This window comes from Apodemus sylvaticus, chromosome 23 (assembly GCF_947179515.1).
Source record: "Apodemus sylvaticus chromosome 23, mApoSyl1.1, whole genome shotgun sequence".
NCBI classification, from domain to species: domain Eukaryota; kingdom Metazoa; phylum Chordata; class Mammalia; order Rodentia; family Muridae; genus Apodemus; species Apodemus sylvaticus.
The window spans coordinates 53,747,263-53,758,645 of record NC_067494.1 but is presented as its reverse complement, the minus strand read 5'-3'; the positions used below and the strand labels follow the sequence as shown (position 1 = coordinate 53,758,645).

The window sequence follows — 11,383 nt, the reverse complement described above, 5'->3', positions numbered from 1 at the left end:
TTTTGGGTCACTTAAGTATATTATCATATCATCTACAAATAGTGATACTTTGACTTCTTCCTTTCCAATTTGTATCCCTTTGACCTCCTTTTGCTGTTTAATTGCTCTGGCTAGGATTTCAAGTATTATATTGAATAGATAGGGATACAGCAGTCAGCCTTGTCTAGTCCCTGATTTTAGTGGTATTGCTTTAAGTTTCTCTTTATTTAGCCTGATGCTGACTACTGGTTTGCTGTATATTGCTTTTACTTTGCTTAGGTATGGACCTTGAATTCCTGATTTTTCCAAGACCTTTACTTTGAAGTGGTGTTGAATTCTGTCAAGTCCTTTCTTAGCACCTAATGAGTTGGTTACATGGCTTTTTTATTCTTTGAGTTCAATTATATAGTGGACTGTGTTGATGAATTTTCATATACTGAAGCATCCGGGATGAAGCGTACTTGATCATGATGGATGATTATTTTGATGTTTATTGGATTTGTTTTCACAGAATTTCATTGAGTATTTTTGCATCGATATTCATAAGGGAAATTGGTCTGAACTTCTCTTTTTTGTTGGGATTTTGTGTGGTTTAAGGATAAGCCAAATTGTGGCTTCATAGAATGAATTGGATAGTGTTTTTTCTGTTTCTATTTTGTGGAATAGTTTGGAGAGTATTGGTATTAGGTCTTCTTTGAAGGTCTCATAGAATTCTGCATTAAACCTATCTGGTTCTGGGCATTTTTTGGATGGCAGACTTTTAATGACTGCTCCTATTTCTTTAAGGATTATGAAACTGTTTAGATTCTTTATCTGATCCTGACTTAACTTTGGTACCTGGTATCTGTATAGAAAATTATCTATTTCATTTAAATTTTCAGTTTTGCTGAGTACGTATTTTTGTAGTAAGCTCTGATTTTTTGGGGGGAGTTTCTGTTGTTATGTCTCCCTTTTCATTTCTGATTTTGTTAATTTGGATACTGTCTCTGTGCCCTCTGCTTAGGCTGGCTAAGTGTTTATCTATTTTGATGAATTTTCTCAAAAACCAAGCTCCTAGTTTTCTTGATTCATTGTATACTCCTTTTTGTTTCTACTTGGTTGATTTCAGTCCTGAGTTTGATTATTTCCTACCGTCTGCTCCTCTTGGGTGTATTTGCTTCTTTTTTTCTAGACCATTCATGTGTACTGTCAAACTGCTAGTGTATGCTCTTTGCAGTTTCTTTTTGGAGCCACTTAGAGCTATGAGTTTTCCTGTTAGCACTGCTTTCTTTGTGTCCCATAGGTTTGGGCATGTTCTACCTTCATTTTCATTAAATTCTAAAAAGTCTTTAATTTCTTAATTTCTTTCTTGACCAAGTTATCATTGAGTAGAGAATAGTTCAGCTTCCCAGTGTATGTGGGCTTTCTGTTGTTATTGAAGACCAGCCTTAGTCCTTGGTGATCTTTTAGGGTGCATGGGATTATTTAAATGTTCTTGTATCTGCTGAGGACTGGTTTGTGATTATTTAATTATATGGTCAGTTCTGGAGAAGGTACTATGAGGCACTGAGAAGATAGTATGTTCTTTTGCTTTATGATGAAGTGATACACACACACACATACACACACACACACACAATTTGTTTCATACCTTCTATTAATTTCACTGCATCTCCCTTTAGTTTTTGTTTTCATGATCTGTCCATTGCTAAGTGTTGGGTGTTAAAGTCTTCCACTATTATTGTGTGAGGTGCAATGTGTGCTTTGAGCTTTATTAAAGTTTCTTTTATGAATGTGGTTGCCCTTGCAGTTGGAGCATAGATGTTCAGAATTGAGAGTTCATCTTGGTAGATTTTTTTCCTTTGATGATTATGAAGTGTCCTTCTTTATGTTTTTGATAACTTTTGGCTTATTTAATGTTAGAATAGCTACTTCACTTTATTTCTTGGGTCCTCTTGTTTGGATTTTTTTTCCAGCCTTTTGCTCTGAGGTAGTGTCTGTCTTTGTCACTCGGTGCCGTTTGCTTTATGGAGCAAAATGTTGAATGTTACATATCCAGTCTCTTAGTCTATGTTTTTCAATTGCTGAACTGAGTCCATTGATGTTAAGAGTTATTAAGGAAAAATGATTGTTGCTTCCTGTTATTTTTGTTGTTAGAGGTAAAGTTATGTTTGTGTGGCTATCTTCTTTTGGGTTTCTTAAAAAAAACATTACTTTCTTTGAAATGTTCCATCTATTATCCTTTGTAGGGCTGGATTTTGGGAAAGATATTGCTTTTTCCATGCCTTTGAAGAATTGTGTTGGGATTTTGATAGGGATTGTGTTAAATCTAAAGATTGCTTTTGGTAGGATGGGCATTTTTACTATGCTAATCTTGCCAATCCGTGAGCATGGGAGATCTCGCCATTTTCTGAGATTTCATTCTTGTGAGACTTAAAATTCTTGTCATACAGATCTTTTACATGTTTGGTTAGAGTTACCCAAAGATATTATGTATTTATTGTGTTTATTGTGAAGGGTAGTGTTTCTGTATTTTCTTTCTCATCCATTGATCTGTAGCCGCCTGTGGCCACATGAGAACTGGAGACCTGGAAGAGAATTCTGGCAATAAACGGGAAGGGGATGAAAGAGAAATGAGTCAGGATGACATTTTGCCAATGGAGACTGATTTTACTATTATTTAGCCAATAAATATAGTCTTTAGAAAACAACCCTGCCCTCCCCCCACATCAAGGAGAAGGCAGCTGCGAATTCCTTGGCTCCTATTCCTTGGCTCCTCTTCTCAGTGGGTCCTCTGCTTCAAGTCTTGCAGGTCTCTGCTGGTCTCCAGGTGAGACTGCCCTGAGGCAGCCTTGGTTGTCAAGGTGAAAGCAGCTGTATTGTTCTCAAAGGAACTAGGGCCTGAGATAACACCAGTGGAAGGGTGGAGGCTGCTAGCCAGGAATGTTGTAGCTTGAATGTGCTGAGAAGTCCAGCTCAATGCTGTGGGGGAAAGGACATTGATCCTTTGGGTAGAAGAAGGCTACTGATTTGTTAGAGGTAATTTTATATTCATCTATCTTGTTGAAGCTGCTTATTAGTCATTTTTCCTACATTAATCTTACCAATCCATGAGCAAGGTAGATTTTTGCATTTTCTGAAGTCTTCTTTATTTTCTTTCTCCAGAGACTTGAAGTTCTTTTCATAAACATCTTCAACTTGCTTGGTAAGAGTTACAGTAAGATATTTTATGTTATTGCTAACTATTGTGAAGGGTGTTGCTGTATATTGCTTTTATTATGTTTAGTTATATGCCTTAGCTTTCTGATATTTCCAAGACTTTCAACATGATGGGGTTTTGCATTTTATCATAGTCTTTTTCAGTATCTAATGAAATAATACTGTGGTATTTTTTGAGTTTGTTTGTGTAATAGATTATATAGGTGGATTTCCATATGCTGAACTAATCCTGTATCCTGTGGATGAAGTCTACTTGATTATGGTGAATGATCATTTTGATGTGTTCTTGGATTCTGTTTGTCAGAGTTTTATTGAGTATTTTTGCATCAATATTCATAAGGAAATTGGTCTTAAGTTTTCTTTCTTTGTTGGGTCTTGGTGTATCAACTTACCTGTGGCTTCATAGAATAAATTAGATAGTGTGACCCCTGTTTGTATTTTGTGGAATAGTTTCAGAAGTATTCGTATTAGGTCTTCTTTGAAGGTCTGATAGAATTCTCCACAAAAATTATCTGGCCCTGGGATTTTTTTGTTGTTGTTGTTGAGAGGCTTTTAATGACTGCTTCTAATTCCTTAGGGGATATGATTCTGTTTAAATTCATATCTGATCCTGACTTAATTTTGGTACCTTGTATCTTTCCAGAAAATTATCCATTTAATCTAGATTTTCTCATTTTGTTGAATATCGGCTATGGTAATAGGATCTGGCATTTTTTTTTAATTCCCGCATATTCTATTGTTATGTCTTTTCATTTCTGATTTTGTTGATTTGGGTACTGTCTCTGAGCCCTCTAGTTAGTTTGGCTAATAGTTTATCTATCTTGTTGATTTTCTTAGAAAACCAGCTCTTAGTTTTGATTCTTTGTATACTTCTGCTTATTTTTATTTCATTGATTTCAGTCCTGAGTTTGAGTATTTCTTTTTTTCTACTCCTCTTGGGTGTATTTGCTTTTTTTGTTCTAGAGTTTTCATAAGTTCTGTTAAGCTTCTAATGTGGGATCTCACCAATTTATTTATTTATTTTTTAATATTTTATTTATTTTATGTATATGAGTATACTTTAGCTGCCTTCAGAAGAGTGCACTGAATGAAGATGGCTATGAATCACCATGTGATTGTTGGGATTTGAACTCAGGACCTCTGGAAGAACAGTCAGTGTTCTTAACCACTGTGCCATCTCTTTAGTCCCTCACCAATTTCTTTATGATAACACTCAGAGCTTTGTGTTTTCCTTCTGACTGCTTTTGTTGTGTCCCATGTATTTTGTATGCTATGCCTTCATTTTCATTAAATTCTAAAAAGTCTTTATTTTCTTTCTTTAATTCTTTTCTGACAAAGTTACCATTGAGTTGAGAGCTGTTGACTATCCATGAGTATGTGGGGTTTCTGTTGTTCTTGTTATTGAAGACCAGCTTTAGTCCATCGTGGTCTGATAGAGTGCATGGAATTAGTTCAGTATTCTTCTGTCTGTTGAAGCTTGTTTGTGACTGATTACATGATCAATTTTGGAGAGGGTACCATGAGTTGCTGAGAACAAGGTATATTCTTTTGTTTTAGGGTGAAATGTTCTGTAGATATTTACTAAATCCATTTGGTTCATAACTTCTGTTAGCTTCATTGTGTCTCTGTTTAGTTTATGTTTCCAGAAACTAAATGAATCTGTCCATTAATGAGAATGGGGTGTTGAAGTGTCCCTCTATTATTGTGTGAGATTTGAGCTTCAGTAATGTTTCTTTTACAAATGTGGGTGCTTTTGCATTTGGGACATTGATATTCAAAACTGAGAGTTCATCTTGGTGGATTTTTCTTTGATGAGTATGAAGTGTCCTTCCCCAAATTTTTTTAGTAACTTTTATTTGAAAGTTTATTTGATTGGTAATTAGAATGGCTACTCATGCTTGTTTCTTGGAACTATTTGTTTGGAAAGTTTTTTCCCAGTCTTTTACTCTGAGGTAGTGTATGTCTATGTAATTGCGGTGTGTTTCCTCTGTGCAACAAAATACTGGGTCCTGTTTATGTATCTTGTCTGTTATCCTATGTCTTTTTATTGGGGATTTGAATGCACTGATGTTGAGAGATATTAAAGAAAGTGGTTGTTGCTTCCTGTTATTTTTGTTGTTACAGGTAGAATTATGTTTGTGCTGTTTTCTTGGGTTTATTGTAAGAACATTAATTTCTTGGCTTTTTTCTTGGGTGTAGTTTCTTTTCTTGTGTTGGAGTTACCCTTCTATTATCCTCTATACTGGAAATATATTGTTTAAATTTGGTTTTGTTATAGAATATCTTGGTTTCTCCATCTATGGGAATTGAGAGTTTGTCTGGGCTGACATTTTTGTTCTCTTAGGGTCTGTATGACATCTGCTCAAGATTTTCTGACTTTTAGAGTTTCTGTTTTGAGTAATCTGTTGTAATTCTGATAAGTCTGCCTTTATTTGTTCCTTGACCATTTTCCCTTGCTGCTTTTGATATTCTTTCTTTGTTCTGTTAATTTGGTGTTTTGATTATTATGTGATGGAAGGAATTTCTTTTCTGTGCCAATCTAGTTGGTGTACTCTAATCTTCCTGAACATTTATGGGAAGCTCTTTCTTTAGGTTAGGGATGTTTTCTTCTATGATTTTATTGAAGATGTTTACTGGCCATTTGAATTGAGAATCTTCACTCCATTATATACCTGTTATTCTTAGGTTTGATCTTTTCACTGAGTCCTGAATTTCTTGGACATTTTGGGTTAGGAGCTTTTTGTAGTTTTTTTCTTTGACTGTTGTGTCAATATCTTCTATGGTATCTTCTATACCTGAAATTCCCTCTTCGATCTCTTGTATTCTGTTGGTTATGCTGTGTCTACTGATCTCTTTCTTAGGTCTTCCATCTTCGTGGTTGTCTCCCTTGGCAACATTTCTTTTACCAATATTGGTGTTCATATGTTTGGGGTGTAGTTACTGAGAACTGAGCTATCATCTTTGCAGATTGTTCCTTTGATGAGTATGAAGTAACACTCTCTGTCTCTTTTCATTAATTTTGGTTGAAAGTGTATTTTATTGGATATTCCTATGGCTACTCCAGTTTGCTTCTTGGGATCATTTGCTTGGAAATCCTTTTTCTAGCACTTTACTCTGAGGTAATGTCTATTTTTATTGCTAATATATGTTTCTTGTATGCAGCAGAATGATGAATGTTGTTTTTGCATCCATTCTTTTATCCTGAGAGTTTTAATTGGGAGAATTGAGTCCATTGATTTTGAAATATATTAATGAACAGTGGTTGCTATTTCCCATTATTTTGATGTTGGCAGTATTACTTTGTGTGTGTTTGCTTGACTTGTTTTTGTTCTTATGGAATTATTTATTTTCTATGTTGTTTTTTGGTGAGAGTGAAGTGAGTAGTTATCCTTGTTGGGTTACAGTTTTCCTTTTAGTATTTTTTGTATGGCAGCCCTGTCTGCTTACAAGTGTATTATAGGCTAGTATATGTTTTACCTTTGACCCATTTCCCATCACCTCACAGGATTTTAGACACACACTCTATTATTAATTATTAACAACATTATTATTATTAACATAATTATTATTAACAACATCAGGCCTATGAATAAATTCCAAAAAGATAGCCTGTATGCAGTTGATATAGGCCACACATTATAGCATAAGAAAATGTTTCAAGTTTCTTTATCCTGGGTTGTTCACAAAGACTTCTTGGTTTAACTTGCTACACTAGATGCAGTTATGAACTAACTCTAAACCAGGAAACACAGTAAAAGTGAGTCTTATTCTCAAGAAGGTAAAAAAGTAATCATAGAAGCTCCCTGAGAAATTCCACTTCTAGTGTTATCATCCAAAATTGTGTTATATGCATGACTCCATTAATACCTTAAGAAGCAAAGAAAATTCAAGATACTCTCTAGTCTGATTAGGAATTATACTAAAAAATAGATGGAGAGACAACTTACATCAATAAAACTGTGGTTTGCCTAGCAGAGAGCAAGTGATCAGATTCTTGGGGGAGGTCGAAGGGCATATTTAGCAACATGTGTCACATTTGGTATGGTAGAAAGACTCAGATGCAGCTAAGTAAAAGTCTATCCACGATTTAGGTAGCTTTCAGGGACGTATTTTCTCTTAACCTTATTCTAGTCTTACAAAAATGAGAAATAATGAACGTTTTAGAGTTATATTTATAGTTCAATATAAGTTCCATATACAATAATTACAGAATGCATGTTTGTAGACTTTTGATGAAGTCTACATTAGACATTACCCTCTAACCCACACAACACTAAACTGTGCAGACATGTATACTTTTGTAAACCAAGGTGTGAGGAACTTCTTCTCAAGCAGGGAAAATGGATGGCACTGGATTGAATATAGAGATGGTACCTACCTGTCACTGTGTCCAGCTGTTTCCAGAAATTTCCTTCATGTTTAAACATTCTTTATGATGCAGTTAGAGTCTTTGTGTTATACAAAAAACCAAGACACCAAGAGGCATCACTAATAATGATATTTATACATTATCAAAAATTCTGCATGTGACCCTAGTTTTGTTATAACATCCTACCACTATCTGTGGTAGTTTTAACCTCTTATCCTTATAAAATTTCAAGAGGATCATAGTAATCAATACTCAAAAACAGCATTTGGTCTACTACATGTTTGAAGAATAAAGGATCACCTTATTTCCATATGTATAACACTGATCTCATAAATCTTCACAAAAATGCCTTTGAAATCTCAAGTGCAGAGTATAATGTACTGCTTTGGGTCATACCACTGAATATCTCTTGTCTGTCTGTCTGTCTGTCTGTGTCTTTTCCTCTATCTTTGGAGTTTACAGTTCATTGCTTTACTAAACAAAATTTTGATTGAACTTTTGGCATATCTCCTCTGAATTATTTCTCTTGTGAACATGAGAACTGAAAAAAAGTCTTCACCAAAGTATAGTCTATTGATCCCACCACTTTCCTTGAAGTATTTTGCTTTCTGTTCACCCTCAGTTCAGTATCACTCTTGGGACATGAGGGCTTATTAGTGTTTAATAATCAGTCTGCAAGCTTGAATTTTTTAGGAATAAACAGGATCTGGAGAGCTATGCTATCTGAGAAAGGCATCCAGTAAAAAGGTAGTTTTGGAATATTACTGGTAAAATGGTTTTCCTCTGGTAGAATATGGTGAACATTCAAAATAGGGGTCATGTCAGAGGGAACCACATCTGAGAAATGGTTGTTTTTGAAAAATTTCAGGTGCAGACAAAATTGAAACCAACTACTCCATCCCTCTGCATGGATCAGAACTGGTCGTCTATGATTCTACAATCTCCAGAGTTCTGTGGATCCTCTCGATGGTGGTTGTCTCCATCACATTTTTCCTTGGCGTGCTGGGCAATAGACTAGTGATCTGAGTAGCTGGATTTCGGATGCCACACACTGTCACCACTGTCTGTTATCTGAATCTAGCTTTGGCTGACTTCTCTTTCACAGTGACCATTTCTCCTTGTCAAAATGGCTATGAAAGATAAATGGCCTTTTGGCTGGCTCCTGTGTAAATTAGTGCACATTGTGGTAGACATAAATCTATTTGGAAGTGTCTTCCTGATTGCTGTCATTGCCTTGGACCAGTGTATTTGTGTCCTGCATCCAGTCTTGGCTCAGAACCACCGCACTGTGAGTCTGGCTAGGAAGGTGGTTGTTGGGCCCTGGATTATAGCTCTGATTCTCACTCTGCCCATTTTTATTTTCATGACTACAGTTAGAGTTCCTGGAGGGGATGTGTACTGTACATTCAACTTTGGATCCTGGGCTAAAACTGATGTAGAAAAGTTGAACACAGTTTTCACGTTTTTAACAACTAGAGGGATCATCAGGTTTATTATTGTCTTAAGCATGCCCATGTCCATCGTTGCGATATGCTATGGACTCATCACTACCTAGATCCACAAGAAAGCCATTGTTTGTTCCAGCCGTCCCTTCTGAGTTCTTACAGCAGTTGTGGCTTCCTTCTTTATCTGTTGGTTTCCTTTTCAATTGGTGGCCCTTTTAGGCATAGTCTGGCTCAAAGAGATGCTGTTTAGTGCTGATTATAAAATTCTTGATAGGTTGGTTAATCCAACCAGCTCACTGGCCTTTTTCAATAGCTGCATCAATCCAATTCTCTATGTTTTCATGGGCCAGGACTTTCAAGAAAGACTGATTCATTCCCTGTCTTCTAGTCTGGAGAGAGCCATGAGTGAGGACTCTGGCCAGATCAGTGGTGCACACACCAATTTGGCTTCACTTCCTGCAGACATCGAAATGAAGGCAATATGAGGGGGGCTGTGGGTGCTTTTTGTCCCACCTTAGTTCCATTCCAGTTTTGTTTTAACTTATGCTGTTGCCGAGAGCATTATTAATCTGAAAAAGTGCTTCTGTGTCTCCTGAATTTGGGAAAAGAAGTAAATAAAAGGGGCCTAGAGTATACAGAGCATGGGAAAACCTAGAATGTGGGCTCTATATATACAGCATAGGGGAAGGCCTTAAACTTTCTAGGTTAGTTTTTTTTGTGTGTGTGTGTTGTTGGTTGTATAAGGAGTGATGATATTACTGTAAGGGCCTCATCATCTATGGTCTATTAAGTAGCTCAAAAATGAATTTGACACAAAATTCATTAGTTCTCCAAAATGATGAGTCAAATACTGGGTTTTCTTTGGGACCTGAAGAGAAAGGGTAGAAATTGCTTATCTTGCCCCCTGAGAAGCAATTTTAGCAACAAAGGTAAAAAGAGAGGCTGAGATATGGAACTATCCAATATTTCATAACTAATAAGAAATATTGTATAAGTCAGTTTAAGGGGACTGCTATAGGAAAGATTTCTAAAATACCAAAAATTAAATGGGTTTAAAATATTTCTTTGATCGTGAAAAAGAGTCAATAAAAAGAAAAATGCAAATCAAAACAACCCTGAGATTTCACCTTACACCAGTCAGAATGGCTAAGATTAAAAATTCAGGAGACAGCAGATGTTGGCGAGGATGTGGAGAAAGAGGACCAATCCTCCACTGCTGGTGGGGTTGCAAATTGGTACAACCACTCTGGAAATCAGTCTGGCGGTTCCTCCGAAAACTGGGCACCTCATTTCCAGAAGATCCTGCTATACCACTCCTGGGCATATACCCAGAAGATTCCCCAGCATGTAATAAGGATACATGTTCCACTATGTTCATAGCAGCCCTATTTATAATTGCCAGAAGCTGGAAAGAACCCAGGTATCCTTCAACAGAAGAGTGGATGCAAAAAATGTGGTATATCTACACAATGGAGTACTATTCAGCCATTAGAAACAATGAATTCATGAAATTCTTAGGCAAATGGATGGAGCTAGAGAACATCATACTAAGTGAGGTAACCCAGACTCAAAAGGTGAATCATGGTATGCACTCACTAATAAGTGGATATTAACCTAGAAAACTGGAACACCCAAAACATAATCCACATATCAAATGAGGTACAAGAAGAAAGCAGGAGTGACCCCTTGTTCTGAAAAGACTCAGTGAAGCAGTTTAGGGCAAAACCAGAACAGGGAAGTGGGAAGGAGTGGGTGGGAGGACAGGGGGAGTGAAGGGGGCTTATGGGACTTTCGGGGAGTGGGGGGCTAAAAAAGGGGAAATCATTTGAAATGTAAATAAAAATATATCGAATAAAAAAAATTCTAAAAAAAAGAAAATTTTAGAATTTTCTTTAATCATTGCCAGTATATATGTATATGCTGATTAAATTCATTGGACAATCATCACCTTGACCCTTCTATCTCTCCACATGTCCCTTTGCCACATTTTCTTCTCTATCTTTATTTTGAGATTATAATAGAGTCACATCATTTCATTCTTCCTTTTTCTTTTTCGAAAATTTCTATATACTCTTTCTTGTCTTTTTCAAATCCATGGTGTCTTTTTATTTTTTTTTTTTTATTAATTGTTGTTACATATATGTAGGGCAAATTAATTTACTTGCTATTGTGAATACAGCAGCAATAAACATGTATGAGCAGTTGTCTATGATAGGCTATGGAGTCTTTTGGGTACATGACCATGCGCGGAATAACTAAGCATACATTTTGTTTTTTGTTTTTGTTTTTGTTTTTAAAATAGGAGCATTAAACTTGATTTTCATTTCATTTGCCTGGAATCAGGGTACTTTAATAAAGAAAACCCCTTCATATAGAAGCAGATGTTTTCCAA

At 36.0% G+C, this 11,383-nt stretch overlaps 1 pseudogene; it reads left to right on the top strand.

The window, feature by feature from the left end:
• The first annotated feature begins 7,465 nt into the window (after positions 1-7,465).
• On the top strand, positions 7,466-9,476 carry LOC127673769 (formyl peptide receptor 2-like; annotated as a pseudogene).
• The last annotated feature ends 1,907 nt before the right edge of the window (positions 9,477-11,383 follow it).